Raw genomic sequence first — 18,286 nt, 5'->3', positions numbered from 1 at the left:
GGACTCCTGGGAAAGTATTAGTAATCATCATAAAATGCATTACTTGCTCAGGGGCAGACACTGAACTAATTATTCTGGATCAGAAATGTGTTGGATTTAAGTACTGAATCCTTGTTGCTGCCCTGTGCAAGTAGGCCCATATTTCAAGTTGTTACCAAAAGAAATAGCAACACAAGTATTATTGAGTGAGGTTGCATTGTCTATCTTGAAAATAATGCTGCATGTTGCCAGGCAAAATTAAAACTGGGGTAGATAATTGCAAAATAAGCCAAAAATTTTTTCCTTAAATTTCATTTTCTGCCTTACTTTCTGTGATTGGGGAGTGGCTTCATTATTAGTCTGATTATTTCTTTTAACTAAACAAAGATAAGCTTGGGCATTGTACAGTTGTCTTGAAATTGAATCAATGTGTGCACTTTTCATTTCAGTGTAATATCTCATGTATCCAACTCAGTGAATATCAATACATGCTATTAGACTTTTGTGCTAACAGCTGAAGCTATGTTTTTAATTGACATAATCTCATAAAAGTTTATACTTTAAAAAGATAATTTGTTTGACATTTATCTATATTCAGAAGTAAAATATATCCACTAACATCACACATTGTTTTCTCAATACTTTCTTTTGCTTTTTGAATTGTAGTTGATTTTTTCAGATGAAATTACTTAAGCTGTAATGACTCATTTTTAAAACAAATCATGATGATAACTATAATTTGTATTCTTAATTTGTAGTTTATTTTTTAAGTAGCATTGACTCATTCTACAAAAATTTGGATTAAAAATAAAATACACTCAGCATATGAAATGTTATTTATTTGATATATTTTCCTTGTGCTCACATTGTTCTAAAGTAACATTCTATATTCATCAATTATAATAAAGATGAATTTAACATGTCCAGAAAATCAAATCATAATCACACCTAATATATATAATTCTTTTCCATCGTTATGCTTTTTAAATTACTAATTTGTAACTTGAGGTGACAACAAAAATTATCATTGGCCATCCTGAATTTTAGATGTGCTAAGAAATTAATTGAATTGATTTTGTTGTTGCTTTTATGTAACTTTCCAAGTTTGGTGTGTATAGAGTCTTAGAAGTTCAAGATGTTGAACTGAATCATTACTGAGACAATTGAGAATGGCATCAATGGTTTAATCCTGGTATTTATTGTTTGCAAATGAAATTAGAGGTAACTTGTTCACTCTGCTATTCTTTTTGTTATTCGTTTCAACTTACAAATGCATATTGAATGACTGCTCTGCGGGAGCCACTCTGTAAGGGAAAGGCCAGGCTTCCCGTACTTGCATATAGAATCCATCTTTTGGCAAAATCACTCTGTCTTTTCCCTCTCTCTTCTTTTCTCCTAATACACATATACATACAGAGTTTATTGTGCAAAAATAAATAATCATTTTAAAAAGTTTTATTTTAAAATTTATCTAACTTACAGCAAATTTTTCAAGGTTTGTTTGCCTTTTTTTTTTTTTTTGGTGTATTGTGCTCTAAGTTTTGCTAACCTACAGAATCTTGTGGCCACCACCACAATTAAGATACAGAAATTTCATCATCATTCATGCCTCTTTGTAATCAACCCCTCTTCCACTTCAAGCTCTGGCAATTATTGATCTGTTCTCCAACCAATGGTTGTTGCCTTTCCGAGAATGTCGCATAAATGAAATCAGCCGGTGTGTAGTCTTTGGGTTTGGCTTTTTCATTTAGCATTGCATTTGGAATTCCTTCATGATTTGCACGTATCTGTAGTTAGACTCTTTTTATTGCTGAATAGTATTGTATTGAATGTGTGTACAACAGTTTGTAATCAATTGAGAGATGTATTGATTATTTCCAATATTTTAGCAATGATGAATAAAATGCTTTTAAATGTTAGCTTACAGTTGTTTTTTGAACTTAAATTTTTGTTTCTCTTGTATGAATATCTTCAAGAGGAATTGCTAGGTCATGTGGCAAGTGTGTATTTATATAAGAGACAGTCAAACTGTCTTTGACACTGGGCGGACCATTTTGCGTTCCCACCAGCAGCATGTGAGAGTTCCAGTTGCTCCACATTTTTGCCAGACTTGGTATTGTTAGGTCTTTTGCTTTTGGCTATTCAAATAGGTGTGTAGTGTTATATCATTGGGATTTTAATTTTTATTTTCCTAATGATTGATGATGTTGAACTTGTTTTCCATTTCTATATTTACTTTGCTGAAGTGTCTACTCAGGTTTTTTGCTCATTTGTAATATTGCATATTTGTTAATGGCAAATTTTGAGTGTTCTACATGTTCTGAATACAAGTCCTTTGCCAGACATGTGATTTGTAAATACATTCTAATAAGGCTTGTCTTTTCATTCTCTTAACACTGTCTTTCACAGATTAAGAGGTTTTTTGTTTTTTGTTCTTTTGGTAAGACTTGATTTAACTATTTTTATTTCATGGTTCATGCTTTTGGTATTATGTCTAAGAGCTCTTTGCCTAATCCAAGGTCTCGAAGTTTTTCTCTTTGCTATTCTTGTAGGTGTTTTTTTAGGGTGATAGTAACGTTCAAATCAACCTTGTTGATTGGTTGGATCTATGAACACTAACTCTAATATCTAGGTTTCCATCTTGATTCTGAGACCATGCCTCTAAACAAGAGTGCTTTGTAAGTTCTAGAGTGCTGTAGATTTTTTAGCTGAGTGATTTTCCACAGGTCAGTTAACCTGTTGGGGCCCTAATTTTCTTTTTAATTTTATTGTTTTATTTTTTAATTAAAAATTTTTTTTTTTGTTTTTTGTTGGGGGAGTTAACTAGATTTATTTATTTATGTGTTTATTTAATGGAGGTACTGGGGATTGAACCCAGGACCTCATGCATGGTAGGCATGCGCTCTTACCACTGAGCTATACCCTCCCCCCTCCTAATTTTTTTAAAGTATAAAGTCATGGAAACACAAAATGCTATACCAGTGTATTACAACTGCACCTTGTTCCCGAGTCCCTGAGTTCCCCGTGTCTCTGTTCTTTCGGGCACAGCAGAGGCAGAGTAAAGCACAGTGCACAAGAGCTCCGCGGCCAGGTCAGTCTGCTTATGGGTGAAATCTGGCCCAGTCACTTACCAGCTGAGAGAATTTGGGAAGACTGAGTAATTTAAGTAGCAGTTCCCTCACCTGTAAATTACAGCTAGTACTTCATGAGTGAGATGATTTTCATAATATGCTAAGTACGAGGCCTGGCCCCCTGCCGTCTTTCAGCAAACCTCTGTTGTTGGTGGTTGGTAATGGCTGCCATTTTTATTGAAACTATGACTTGCTTCTTCCACTTTCCTTCAGTCACTGAAATCACATCCCTACAGAACAGCCTAGGAGCTAAGGTCCTCTCCTTATTGCCAGTCTCCCCTGCTGTGGACCACTGTCGCAGATACCCCATCACAGTGTGCCCCCTACTTGCAGGATCCTCACCCAACCAGTTCCCTCTCTGTTGACAGGCATCACCAGTCCAGCCACCGGATACCATATGCTCCAGACATGAAACTCTACCTGTCCAGTCTGTCCCTCCCCACTACCAGCTTTGCCCTGATGTTTCCTCCAAGTTAGTGCTCATGCCTAATGCTGGGTCCTACCTCCTCCTGGGGTTGCCTGAACTCCACATCCCAGATCTGAAATTTTTGCATGACCCATGGAATAAAAATATAGAAGACTTGCTTTCATGAGGAGAACACTTGGTGAAATATAAACTAGCTGGCGTGTAAATATAAAAAGCTAACCTGATCATTAAAATTATGTTTAATCTAAAGTGATTTCCATTTAGGGATATTTTAGATGCTTTGAGGTATCCAGACATCTCTGTACATAATTATAACACAAATTGTATGAGTCACAGAGGTACATTCTGCTTGAACAAACATAAGAAAAAGGTTTTGATGTTTTTCTTTTCTTTACTTTGCATCCCAGTCTTTCTTTTTAGAGTGGAACTCTCATCAACTAGAAAAATATGTTTCAGTGGACATTTTGATTTAAAAATAAGTCATGTGGTACTAAACTCTTAAATCTGTTGCTGAGGAGGATGAGCTCTGCTCGGATCTGTTGGGGCAGAGGTTCAGCTTCAAGGCCAGATGCTATGCTTGGAGATGGAGATGCCTCCGGCTTTGGCCTGTGCTTGAGGACAGGGGAGCGCTGCAGCCCGAGAGGTCGTTCAGCAAGGGCCTGGAGCTGGTCGTCATGCACAGACACTCCTCCTTGCCCTGCCCAGAGAGGCCTTGGCCTCAGCTGGCCATCTTCATTCTTCGAGCCTAAGCAAGGGTCCTATGGGAGGCCCAGGCTGTCTGGGGAGGGGCTGGCTCTTTGGGGGCTTAGGCTGGGATAAGGGTATCTGGCCCATCCTGTTGACCCCGACCATGGCCCCTGAGCTCTGCATTCAGCTGCTGCCCCGCTGTCTTCCAGGTGGCAGACTCAGGCCCTTGCCCCCTGGACCAGGTCTGCATGAAGGGTCAGAGACACAGAGTGGGTATGGACTCGACTGAGAGGGGCCTCTGTGGAACTGTCCATAACGTCACCATCCCAGCCAGCCTTTGTCTCCAGTACATCTGTTTACAAAGCTTTTATTTAAGTTGACATTTTTTTTCAAACCTTCTTAGTTAAAACAAATAAACAAAACATATCATAAATTCATCATTGGTTTCTACTTACCCAGAATAGCAAATCTGTCACTTAAGTCTAGAAAGTTTTCAACAGACCATATATGTAACCTTCAGCCACTGGACCTAAATGGCCCCTATGAAGGAAAGTTAGATTGCTTAACATAGGGCACGTTCTCCTTCAATTTTCAGGTTAATGGGATAGAAAAGATTGTGGGGTGACAATAATTTGAACACAGTGGATATTGAAAAATTTCAAGTATCAGAACTGAAGATGTGTGAAGGCAGAGCTTTGCTATTTGAACTATAAAACCAGCTGCTGAACTGTGAAGAGGTTTATTGGCTCAGGTCAGGTAAGATTTCTTTTGTGAAAAGCCTTTTATTTATTTAGGAGTTGGAGATACTGCTTACATTGCTCTGTAGTGTTTTGAATGCCACCATTTTCTTCCTTTATAAAGACAGGAGTTTTCTGTGTGTTTTGAAGTCTGTTTTCATCTTCTTTCATCTCTCTCACTCTCAAAACTGAAGGAAGGATGTGAGGGTGTACCATCTCCCTTTGCCTCCCCACCTGAGAGCTGTGATTTTTCAGAGGAAGAGATAGAAGTACCCTTTGATTACTGAGAAGGGGCAATTGTGACATCTTCCTGGAAAGTTAAGGACAGGGAAGGATCAAATGCTCTTGTTTGAAGCCCATTGTGTGTGTTCACAGTATACGTGAGAAAAATGTAAAGCCAAAGAAAAATCACCTGTATAGAAGTAAGTTGAAATCCAAATGATAATGGAGCTGGTGCAAAAATCTGTAGGAACTTAAGGAAGAAATTACCTGCCCTAAATTGCTGGAAGATAGGTACTAGTCATTTATCATCACGTGTATTGATACATTAAAAAGCACCAGCCACTAACACGACATCGTAAGTCAACTATCAACTTTAATGAAAAAAAAAATACCCACCAGCTGGAATCCACTTCTTAGGCTCTTGAACTACCATGCAGTTAGCTTCTGCCTGCAGTTCCCCAGAAAGTCTTTTGGAACCATCTGCTGGCTTGTGGGTAAAGGCGGAATGAACGGAGATGCCAGCCGCCTTATTGAGTCAGAGCTGGTGGAGTGCCAGGAAATCATATCACTCGTCTTCCTGCTTGCTAAGTTCATCCATTCAATATTCTACCCGAGGGAGAGTTGAAAAGGGAGGTTTTTAAACAAAATTGTGCCCAACCCATTCAAGTCTTTGGTTAGCTCAGGGTGGCCTGTGTCTCCCTTCCGTTTGTCCTTCCAGGCAGGGCTCTTATCCCCTCTTCAGCATCTTCTGTTCTCTTTCACTCTGGGCTGCTTTTGTCTATGAGACACTTGAGCTGTGATTTTTATGGTTCCTATCACTTTTATGATACATGTCACTTTATCAAAGTTGCATGTTGGGGATAATATCCTGGTACTTGGATGAGCAGAGAACATCTATCTTGGGGATTTTCCCATAGCTAATGACCCGAGATGCTATGATACAAGATACCAAGAACACTTAAGGAGGTAGAATACAGAATGAGATCCACCACACCATTGGATACACATCTTAAAATTGAGGTGAAGTTCCCAGATGCTGGTTCTTGCCTCTTGTGATAGTGCTTCTACTCCTTAGGGTAGATTATCAGTTGTAAAGGATTTGGGAAATATTTAACAGTATGTATGGTGTGCTTTACATTTTTTTCTTTTAACTCCTCCTGCGTACTATGTACCAAGTACCATCTAGGTGCTTTATGTACATGAAATCATCTAATTTTCTCAAGAACTCCATGAGGTTAACACTATTGCCATTTTGCAGATAAATGACATGAGATATTGTATTATTTAGCTCAAAGACCAAGAAGGTCTTATAATCTCCTGAGGCCTACAGTCACACTGGCCCTCCTCTCCCTACTTGTTCCCAGAGCACTCCAGGAGATGGTGTCTAGTGATGTGGGTCCCAGTACTAATAACACTCTCCCTTTGATTGTCCCTTCCCTGAATCTGTTGAGATGGCAGAGCTCTCACCTGTGCTTTTTAGTAAATATGTGCTCCTGAGGACAGACTGAGGGGATGGTATCAAAGGCAGGAAGTATCAAGGTAAGCCTGTTGGGTCCCTAGAGCAAGAATGTCGCATTTGTTCTATCACGATGATTGAAGAAGGGCCCCTGGGCTGAAATGCACCAGAACCGTCTGTGCCTTATTGCTCTCTCTGCGACCCCCATGCTCCATTCTGAGCCATCATATTTTATTTCGCCTTCTGACTCTCAGCCTTTCTTTGGCTCTACCTTGTCTCTGATCTAGGAGGGATTATTGACTCCTCTTGCCTTCACATTGGCTTTGGCATTTGACTTTAGGTGTTTGCCTCCTTTAAGTAATGGCTTTAGCCCCTTATCACCTGACCACTCTTATCTGGTCTTGCTGCCCCTGTGTTTGCATCCAGCCTTATGCTTCAACTGCCATGAAGGATTATGTTTTGTGGTTTTGCTAAAGGACAAACAACTTTCTGCCAAACTTGACCCCTTACTGTTAAACTGGCATCAATGCTGTAAACTCTAGAGGTGATACCCTTTCCTGTGGAAGCGGGAATGATGCCATGAAGATAAGAATGATGGTTGGCAAGTTGGATCATAGCTGCCTGTCTGGTTGGCTCCAGCCATAGGCATAACCTACTCTCTAAAGCTGCTTTCTTTCACCTGGTTTCCTGGGGATTTCAAATAGCATAGGGAACTCCTTGCCCCCCTTAGCAATTTATAGTCAATAAAGGGAAGAGGGCAGTACTTCTGCCATGCACAGCAAGACCAGATTAGCTTATTGATTAAACTGATAAACTGATTTTAGGACCCTGTCACTTACTAAATGTGTGACCTTTGGTTAAGTTAATTTTAATTCCCCTGTGTTTGTTTCAATTTGGGGAAGTATTGGGTGGGAAAAAAAAATTCACATACCTAATACTTACTAAATACCAGCTTTTGTTGAGCCAAACAGAGAGATTGGAAGCCCTAACCATGACCGGGAACACGGTACAGTGGAAAGGTCTCAGGCAGGAAAACAGATGGATTTGGGTTTGAACGGTGGCTAAACTTTTGGTAGCTGTAAAGCCTTGTTAAGTTATTTTATCCAGTTTTAATTTCAATATTTGTAGAACAAGTATAGTGTTACCAGTGTTGTCACATTTTGATAGATTGGAAAGCTAAATATGCTCAGCACACAGTACGTGTTCAGTAAGTATCAGTTGCTGTAGTTATTGCTGTAGCTAGGAGTGGCTTTTCCAAGGAAGTCTGCGCTTTATCTTAATGACATTGAAAAACCACTGGAAAAGAAGGAGCATGACAGAATCGTATTTGTGATTTTATGACCATTCTGACTGCAGTTTGAGAACAAATTGAGGGGAGGGGCCCTTGGACCAGAAGAGAGGCGTTAGCAGCATGAGAACCCTTGGCTAGAAAGTGGCGGTGCAGGTGGGGGAAAGCACACTGACTTGAGAGGTGCTTTGGAGGTGAGATTATAGGATTTTATTTCCTGATTGGAGGATGTTTAGTTATTACAAGAAAAGAGCTAGTATGGGGTGGAAAGGGGTTAGAAATTACAGGGCACATATCACTGGGTGCAGGTTGGAACTGAGCGAGAGCAGGGTCAGCAGGTGTGCAGTACCCTGCCCTCCAGCCACCTGCTGGGAGGTGTCCTCAGCTGGACTTGGTCGGCCCCACAGCGGAGCAGTGCTCTCGAGAAGGGGCTCTAACTCCCCTGTTGTTCTCCTTTGTACTAGATGGAGAGAGCAAACTCTATACAGTCTGGGCTTGGGTACCAGCTTCTCCAAGGAGTCACACACAGGTGTTTGCAGCTGGCTATGACTATCACAGGCATCAAGTTCCTGGTTGGTTAGAACCTGGACTCCTTGTGTGAAGTTGAAAGCTATGGAGACTTCTCCCATTGGAGAATGGGGAGCCGCTAATCTCAGCTAGCTACTTGCCACCCCACAGGGAGGGAGCGTCTAACGTCATTCAGCAGAAACTCCTATTCATCTCTGCCTCCTATTCATCTCTGCCAAATAACACATGAAAAAGAGAGTAATGGAGTGAGAGAACAGACATGAATTTTTGCAGTTATTCAGAAGCAGATACGTTTGTGGGTTTGGTGGAGGAATTGTATCATTCCATCCTGAAGACTTCTGTTTTTTTCTCTGAATAGCAGGTCAGGGCATTTGCTGAGAGGGAAGTGAGTAGCGTCAGGCTCAGAGGCTTCAGGAAGGTGGAAAAGTTTAAAAATAGTCACTGTGGAGAAAAAGAAAGACATCTGCCGAGAGAAGAGCTGTAGGACTCCTGGACAGGTAAAGTTTGAGGTCATGAATTTTTAATGGTGTCAGGTCTAAAATAGTTGTGTGCTTTTTCTCCAGGAGCAAAGGATTAACAGTCCAGGTATAAATATGGAAAATGCCAATTTTGGGATGAGGCAGGGATGGGCTTTTACCATACAGGTGTGATAGAAGGAAAATAAGACAAGGAAAGTTATTTTGGCAAGAATAGCTGAATAATGTATTAGAGAAACTGGCAGCATAGGGGAGGGTTTTTTTGGGGGGGGTGAAAAAGAAGGGAGTGAGTAGGGATGAGATCAAGGACCAAGAAATCCCTGAGAGGCAGAAAAGCACTTATGATGAGAGAAACTTAGCAAGCATGCTAAAGAGGAGGCCTTGTGGTCAGGTGGCTACACTTTTAAAAAAATACATTTTATTTATTTGTTTTTGATTTGTTTGATTTTGTTTTGGAGGGTAGGTAATTAGGTTTATTTATTTACTGGGGATTGAACCCAGGACCTCATGCATGCTAAGCACATGCTCTACCACTGAGCTATACCCTCCCCCCTTATACTAAATATTTTAGACAAAGACACTATTTTAAGTAGATGAAAGTGTTCAGAGTGTGGCCATAGGCTTGAAGTTTGAAGTGGAGTGGTAATTAAACAAAGTGGAAATGAGACAGTGAAGTAGCTCAGTCTGAGAAATGTGGCTGAGACACCAAAAGTAGATGAAGATAGTAAGGAAACAGTACAGAATTTCTTGCTCAAGAATGAAGCAACCATGACTGGGAATTCAGGTATAGGAAGTAACTTTATGCAAACTAGTGTACTATTTCAAGGTTATTTTTTGTGGTTCCTCCTTTTACTTGTACCCCAAAGGACTCTTCTTCTCTAGAGCTTGAACTGTGCCAGAATTTTATGGAAGTCTGAAGTCATCCACCGAGGAACCAGAATGGTTGCCAATACTCAATTATAAGGCAAAGTAATGTACAAAAGATTCAGATTCATGCTGCAGATGGTTTCTCTCGCAGAGGGGTGAGTTGAAAAGTAGCCAGAAACTGGAGGAAAAGGAATTGGGCTCCCAATGGCAAGAAAGAGTGAAATGAGGAAATAAAAGGCTCTTGAAGAGGGAGACGGCCCCCGGAGAGGCCCGCACAGTGCACAGTTCATTGCTTAGCTTATTTGTACCTGTGACTCTGCCCAGGCCCAGCCCCCTGAAGACTCACCCCACGTGGACGGTGTCCCACCTGGACGTGAAGGGTGCTGATTAACTTTACCTCCCAACCCTCAAATGAAGGTGGAGGATCTAGGAAGGTGATGGTGGGATGAAGAGAAAGTCTTGATCTAATTCACTAAATTAGCTTAATTAGTCTAAATAAATCAATTTTAAAATTTCCTCTGATTGTAGAAAACAAGCTCACGGGACCCTTGCAATCAGAATTTTTTCAGGGTACTTTTGAGAAAGGTAACTTGGGACCACACTGCAGAAAATCTGAAATTTTGAAATGAGGGATTTAAACCTCATTCTAAGGTTCTACAATAAGGTTCTTTCCCTTGGGGACAGAAAAGTAGTCATGTTGGATGGAGTACTTTTAGAAGATTCATCTGGTGTGGATGTGTAGGTGGGTTGTATATTTACATCACCTCACATTGATGGAAAAACGATCTTTTGTTCTTCATAGCTTCACTATCTACAGATCTTGGTGCTCCTTTTAAAATATGTCTTAAATAGACTTCCATTTTCTTCTGTTTTCTCACAATTTCATATCCAGCCACTGTCATTTTATGTTTTTCTCTTATTTGCTTTCAAATCCCCAACTTCCCTTCTATTAGTTCTAAAATGCCAGAGTTATTTTTTCTTCTCAGTAACTTTTGTTGATAAAGGTCACCCATTGAGCTACTCAAAAGCCTCTCTTGGTGTTCCTATTTCAGTTAAATCAAAATCTCCAATTATGTGTTCAAGGTTCTCTTGCCCCTTCTCTGTCTAATTTAATTTCTTTAATGTCTTAGGATTACCACCTCTGCGTGTTTTTCCTGTGGGACAAGTTTTTTTTTTTTTTGGTCGTTCCCTCATTTGTGTTTCTGTTTTCCACATTCCCAAACAATAAAGCAAACGTTGGCAGTGACTGTCCCACGGTGGCATGTCAGCTGCTCACTAGCAGGCCATGACCAGCAGTCAGCGGAGAGATGCACATACCCTGATCCACGCTAGCACGAGATCTGCAAGTCCTGGGACCAGAAAACTGCCCTATCTTGCGGTACATTATTACAAGTTTCCTTCACAGGTGTGCTAGGGTAAATCAGACTTTATCAGGGATCCAACTTTCATCCTTCAACTTCCACATTCTGTTTACTGCAGTAAGGTTTGAATATATGCATGTCGAGATCTTAATTTCCAGCACTTACCTGTTGGCAGTCCACCCAGAAGTCTATAAATGGAGGTGGGCAGGCCTGTCACCTTCCTGAAATTGAATATGAAAATTTGGTTTACATGTACTGATGGTTATTAGTTTTTCATGAAGAGATAACTTATACTTCTTTCTTTAACAGGCATTTTTATTTCTTTGTTGTTGTGAACGGACATTAGCTAATTTGGCTTACAGATCTCTTAGGTTCTTTTGGCTGGGAGGAGCAGTAGGCAGTTTGGTGTGGAAGGGTTAGCAGTGCCCCTAAATCTAATTACTAGGTTATATAAGGGAAGGACTCTCAGACCAGATTCTTCCACACATACAGAAATTGATTAAACAACCAACATAAATAAGCAGGCAGGAAATGGCTTATATAACCTTTTCTGTCAGCTTGATGAAGTCAGGCCTTCTGTCCTTTTAAATGCTGCGAGCACTACATTAGATGGAAGGTTCACTCCAGGATGACATGGCAGCTTTTCTGGAAGGCAGGTTTTGGTAATTCTCAAAGTCATGTCATTTTTCAGTGGCTGGACATAGGGCCATTTATTGATAAAGCTTTGATACCTTCCCTAAGAATTCAGGCTACACAAATATTGTATTCTTATGCCTTGTTCCTTCAGTGCGCTGGAAAAAGGGGAGCTCTCAAAGTATTGTACCTAATATACATTTTTTTGAATACCTTTAATTTTACCAATGTGAGTCCAGTTTCCAACATTTGTCATACTAATTAGCAAGCCAGTAACTATACAGTAAAAATCCTTTTCTGACATTTTTAATGTTCATGTAATAATCAAGATAATGAAAACAAAAGCATATGTAATGGCCACTTTTGGCTTGTGGACTTCTGATACAAGCCTGTATAACCTCCACTGGATGTGTTATTAGGGCAACTGACTGTTCCTGGAGTGGAATCATTAACTTATACATATATAATGATATACATGTTGTATGTACCCAAATATTTTAAAGTTAATTACAGATATCTTAACATACTCCTTGCAAATGTGTATCACTTTATACAAGTGCAGAGATGTCATTATATATATATATTTCTATTTTTAGTTCAATCTTTTATTTTTCTTTTATTGTAGTTCTTGGTTCAAGTATTTGTTTTGCATAAAATGTAAAAATGCTATATTGGCATGCCTACTTTTCTGTATCTTCCTTTTCTTTTTCCTCTTTTTTAATAAAAATTTTTGGGAGCAAGTAACCACAGGTAGCTATTCAAATTTTTAAAAAATGATTTTATTGAGATATAATCTATATACCATAAAATTCACCAATTATCTGTGCATAGTTCAATGATTTTTAGTAGATTTACTGAGTAATACAATTTAGAACAGTTTCATCACCCTAATGTGATCTGTCCTGTGATTTACAGTAACGCCCATTCCCACTCCCAGTCTTAGGTGAACCCACTAATCTACTTTCTGTTTTGGAGCTGATTTGCCTGTCTTGGTTTTCTTAATATTATACAGTTGCAATCATTCCAAGTCGAGTATGTGACTCTAATTTGTTGTTTTGAATTTCTGTGTATCTTTCCATGTATATGGAATATAATATATATATATTATATTTAATATATACAATAATACATTCTGTTTTTCACTGTTGATGATAATAAGTGAGTTTGAGCATGTTTCCCATGTTTTCAAGTCTTTGGATTTCTTTTCTGTACATGTTTATTCATATGCTTCTCTCTTTTTTTTTTTTCCTATTGGGACGTTTGCCTTTTTGATGTTAATTTATAAGAGCTCTTTGTATATTATAAACATTAGCCTTTCATCTATTGCCTGGATTATATTTTTTTCTAGATTTTTTAATTTCTAGAAAATTAATAGTGTTAGATTATGCCCAGAGAATGCAACATGGTCTCTACTTTAAAAGAATTTGTTACAATTGTCTGTGTGAATAAGATTACTAATGTAAATATTTCATGAGTATACATTTCCTGAATCTCTTCTGTTTGTTTTGAAGAAAGAAATATAATTCCATGTATGTATATTAACTGGTAATATATACTATATCTAATTCTGACAGAAACATCTGGAAGAAACATTTGGAGGAAAATGGGACCATTCCATAGGCCATCCAGGCATTTTAAGAAGTTTTGGCTTTGTGAGTTAGTGGTTCTGTTGGTTGTTTCATAAAGGTTTATTACACTGACATACTCACACATTGGTTTTTTTTTTTTTTTGTCATTATCATATATTAACTCATTACATTTCCTATTTATAGTACATCTGTTTTCATCTGATTAGTGTATATAATGTTAAATTCTGCTGTGCCCTCTGCCCCTTCTCCTCCTTTTTCTGACCCGCCACCCTCCTTTACCATTGGGTTTCCCTTACATGACATCTCTTTACGTATCTTTTTATTAAACTTTTAGATAATCACTTACATTAAAGCAGCTGTAGCTGAACTTCCCTCCCCCAAACCCAATGTTAGAATCTCTTTATTGCTTAGAGTCTTTTTTTATTGTTGTTTCCGTATTTTCTTTTCTTTATCATTTCTGCTTTGATCAAGTTTCTATTCAAACAGCCCACCCTTCCCTCCTTATTAATTTGGAAGTTCTTTTTCATACTATTTATTATTACATTTGGACTGCTTTTACTCTTCCTTCTCCTACCTAATTATTTTTGTCAACATAGTTTAAGAGCAATACTACTAGTAACTAACATTTATTGTTTTTTTCCTCGACTAGGAATTTTTTTCCAGTGTTATCCTCAGATGAAGTACATAGGTGCTATATTCTCTGAAGTTTTGTATATCCAGAAGTATTTTTCTTTAACCTCAACCAATAGTTGATGTATTGTTTGGGTGTAGAATTCTTGGATTATAGTCCTTTTCTTTCAGAGGTTCTGTTATTGGCTACTAATTACCTCAAATTAAGGATGAGATGTGACTTCAATATTCATTTTAGCTAAATTATTCTTTCTGCTGGAAAATCTGTCATTGAAAAAAAAATATCTTCAGAGTTCAAGAAGTTTACCAGGATATACTTAGATGTGTGTCTTACTAATCCAGCCTTTGGTGAGTCCTTTGAATTTGGGAAAATTTTCCTTCTAATATTTATTTATTTGCTTTTCCTCCATCTCTTCCTGTATCTCCTGTGGAACGAATAACATTCTCATAGAAGGTTTGCAGAGTCTGTCCCTTAATTCTCTTAATCTTCCCCCCATGATTTTCATCTCTGTGATTTGCTCTGTACTTTAAGATAATTTGAGATTTCTCACTTGATCTTCCAAGTCACTAATTTGAGTCTCAGTAGTGCCTTATCCTTCAAATCATCTGTTGAATTTTTAAATTGAGAAAGTGTATCTTTTGGCCCCAGAAGTTTTTCTGCTTCACTTGAAAAATGCTAAAGTACACATATTTTTATTCAGATCTTTATTTATCTCCTGTCATGGTTCTCTGTCACAGGGTATCTGTGTTGATTGTTTTGCCTGATGATCAACTCTAGTTTTTCAGCCCTGTTAGCTGAGTTGACGTTTCGCTTGGATTTTTCTGAGCTCTGGCCTATCAATTATAGTGTTTTGAACAGCGAAAATCTTACTGGAGTGCCTGCATTATTGATGCGTAATTCTGTAGGTCGTCAGGCCCTGTTGGTTTGCTGGTAGCAGTTCTCCTGACTTCTGGTCTCTCTGCTTTTTCCTTGTTTCAGGGCTTAGGCTTTTCATCTCGTGGTCTCTGGAGTGAGAAACCCAGCACACTTGAGTGGCGTTATGTAGATGCTTCTTTGTAGAGGCTTTGATTTCTGAGAACCAGTCTCTTCTCAGAACCATAACTTTTTGTTCTCATTTCTGAGCTCTGACACTATTTTTCAGTCACTTGTCCAGGCATGGAGAATACAACTTCTCATTAATTCTTTCTACTTGAAACACAATGGAGTCCAGATTTTATTTAAACAAAGCTATCTGTAAGTCTAAACAGACCAGAGACCAACTTAGACACGATTTGGAATTTCTGAAAAACCAATAAATATAACATCATTATCTGTGGAACATAAACTAATTTCTCCACATTCTATAAGACTCTGAAAATAAATCAACTCTAGAGAATAAGAAAAGGAATATATATATACACACATGTTTATATGCATAACTAAATCACTATGCTGTACATCAGAAATTAACACAACATTGTAAACCGACCATACTTGAATAAAAAATTTCAATGCATGATGTATTGTTAACATTTACCAAATAAATTAGATGAAAAATGGAAAAAAAATCAACTCTAAATAACAGAGTTGGAAAGGATGAGAAAGGAAGAATTATGTTATCCTGTGTTCAAATTCCATATCTATTGTTTGGTTGGATTTTCAAAGGAGTATAATGACCCATAAAGCAACTGCTTCTCTAGCTAATAAAAATTTAAACAGCCAAACCCAGGGGGTCTCCATGTCTCCAATGCATTTATTTAGGAATGACTTCATATATGAATGACAGTGACTATTTGAAATTCATAGGACGGTTATCTGTCCATCTGATCTACCAGGGCTGTAATTTCTACCTATTGCAACTGATTTTTTTCCCCTATAGGACAAAACATCATAAGTCTAGCTTATTATATGGATTCTGCCAGATACTTATCCTTTTGAAAGAAAAAACAAGTACATCTCAAGCCCTCCATGAGTCTTGATCTTTAAAAGTTTTTATAGCTTCATGGCTTAGCACAATAAAACATTGACGAAAAGGTTTTCTACTGGCTAACATATCTGATTGTTGGAAATAGACTGATGTTTTAAAAATAAATTCAGAAATCTTTCCTGTGCCTTAGCACCCCACATCTCAAAATTTGAGGGAACTTTAAAGATCCTTCAGTCCACTTTCTCATTAGTACAAAGAGGTTAGTTGGTTTCTGTCTTAATTCCCTGAAGTGGGTAACCCAATACCCTGTGGGCAGCCAATCCATTTATTAGGAAACTCTGGCTGTTAAAAAGGTCTTGATATATTAGGCTTGGATCTATCTCTTTGCAAACTATGACCATTGGTCCCAGTTCTACCTTTAGAATATCTGTTTTGTAGAATAATGCTACTCTTATAAAAAACAACATTTTATATTTATATTCTAAAGAAAAGCATATACGCTTACAAAGTTTCTAAGGGGGTGTTTGTGCCTAAAGGTTATATTAAGTGGAAGCTTAAATGCTATGTTGATCTTTCATATAATTTTTAGCTTTGAATATTCTGAACCCATTGGCCAAAATAGGTGTATATATGGATCTTTTCTTAGAAAATTTTATTACAAAACCTCGATTTTTAGTGCTAACAGGAGCTTTACACATATACCATATAACCCATTATTCTTCTTTTACATAGAATGATACTGAAGTCCAGATAAGAACTGTTACGTTTCTTTAAAAAGTCAAGGACACTGCTGCCTGAAATTCAGATCTCTCATGTAACAGCTGAAGGAGACCACTAAAAAATAACTGGAGATTCAATAGATGTTAAAAGGTAGATATTAAAGAGTAAAGGAATGATCTATAAATGTCAGAGACAACCTACACAGACTTGAGATGCTGAAGAAACAATAAATATAACATCACTATTTATTGAAGACAAACTAGTTACTGCCAGGTGCAGTGCTGCTTTAAAAATAGGTCCATTGTTAATAAATCCTGCCATAAGAAATTTGAAAACATTCTATGGAGATAAAACCTAAGTAATTACCTAGTATTTGGTGCTATGTAGACCTAGGCAAAGATGAAAAATGACAGAGAAAATAATTTTTAAAGTTCACCATGGCTTGAAAATTTATAATAGTGCTAAAATGACTGAGCTGCTGAGTTAATTTTTTGACAAGAAAGAAAATCTAATGCTGGAAGTTAAAAATAACTAATAAAAAGGCCTCTGTTAATAAAAAGGCTAAGAGACGTTTTAAAATGTAAATGACTCAATTAATGACTCCAGATTACATGTGCCCATTGTCATTAAGGGAATTTACCTGTTGAATTTTTTATGGGTGAAAAACCAGGAAGAACCAGCAAAGATTCCAAAGGAGACTGGAGGGTATAAAATAAAATAAAACTCTTCTTTCGTTTTGGGAAGTGCTAAAGGAAGATGACTCAAAATCTGTTTTCCTTGGTGAAGATGTTACTCCTTTTAAGATGCTTAAGGGATGGCTTTCCTGCTGCTGGTTGGATCTGTCGACTAAAGTAAATGCGCAGCCTAAAAGTTGAGAGTTGTTTTATTTGGCAGGAGGACTCCAGCCAGGATGACAGCCTCTCAGATGGCTGAGGGACTGATCCGAAGACGTAGGGGAGGAGCTAGGATATATAGGAGCTTTACAGCAAAGACCAGGTAGTTGGAACAATAAAAGATCACTTGTTGTCTAAAGAAAACCAGGCATCTCAAGTTAAAGAATTTAGTGCTTTTCTATATATGGGAGGAAGCAAGCATTTGGGCTGACTGAATTCATTCCTTTGACAAGCACCTAGCTATCTAGGGCCAGTATCCTGTCCTTTCTTATTCTGAATCCCCTCAGGGTGCACCACTGTGAGTGGCTGCAGAGGCTGTGCTGCAGGCCTGTCTTCACTGGGGGATGGCGGCAGCCGCTGATGACTTGATGGCGTCAGCATTCTTTGTTTACTGATACGGTTTGCAGTATTTTTCATTCACACATCCAATGGATCACTCAGTTCTTCAGTGACATTGTCCTTTGTTACTGGACTGTGAAGTATGTCGAGTCCATCAGCCCACACATGGTGATGTGCAACAATACAAACTCAAACCTATTAACATAGAAACTCACAGCAGACTTTTACGAAACAATTCTTTGTTTTGATTTTTTATGTCATTATTGTAGGGTACAACAACCACTGCATTATAACTCCTTGGGGGTTGAACCCACGTTTTATTTGTCTGTTTTCCTACTAAAGCATCAGTCTGAGGTCATATTTATTTTTATTCTCCTTTTCTAGAAGCATTCGAAGAAGCCTTAGCCAGGCAGTTC

General features: G+C 38.2%; 1 non-coding gene across 1 annotated transcript; it reads right to left on the bottom strand.

Annotated features, from left to right (window-relative positions):
- Window positions 1–2,832: 2,832 nt before the first annotated feature.
- TRNAG-ACC (transfer RNA glycine (anticodon ACC)) lies at window positions 2,833–2,906 on the bottom strand. Its single transcript has one exon. It is a non-coding gene; the product is annotated as a tRNA-Gly (tRNA).
- Window positions 2,907–18,286: the final 15,380 nt, after the last annotated feature.

The sequence above is a fragment of the Vicugna pacos genome, chromosome 1 (assembly GCF_048564905.1).
Source record: "Vicugna pacos chromosome 1, VicPac4, whole genome shotgun sequence".
NCBI lineage: Eukaryota > Metazoa > Chordata > Mammalia > Artiodactyla > Camelidae > Vicugna > Vicugna pacos.
Note: the sequence above shows the minus strand (reverse complement) of the source record. Positions and strands in the feature narration are given on the sequence as shown.